Below are 379 nucleotides of genomic sequence, written 5' to 3'. Positions count from 1 at the left end.
CGTGGTTAGGGAATCCTTCACCCTATGGTTCTCAGTAGCCAGCACTGTATTTGACTGGAGTTTCTGTAAGTATTCTTCATTTCTATAAATGAAGGCAAGTGGATTAGCTGAATGCTTGAAAAATGGTGCAGGAATCAGAGAAGCTTGGGAATGCATAGCCCATAACCAGGAGGAAGACTTACATGCTTGGATTGACTTGAGAACTTTGGTTCTATTGTATCTGGGTATCCAAGACAGCTTATGAAATCTGTAGTCAGAATCAAAACTCATTACTGATATGGTAGTTTTTATTCTGAACATTGATAATGCTCTTGAAAACACCCTTTTGGATTTGAGTAAGGTAAGGTGTTCTAGGGAGCTCTGGTAGCATAGTGGCTAA

This window comes from Orycteropus afer, unplaced genomic scaffold (genome assembly GCF_000298275.1).
Source record: "Orycteropus afer afer isolate SDZICR_OR568_19922 unplaced genomic scaffold, OryAfe1.0 scaffold00360, whole genome shotgun sequence".
NCBI classification, from domain to species: Eukaryota; Metazoa; Chordata; class Mammalia; order Tubulidentata; family Orycteropodidae; genus Orycteropus; species Orycteropus afer.
The sequence above is the reverse complement of the archived record's forward strand: the minus strand, read 5'-3'. Positions refer to the sequence as shown.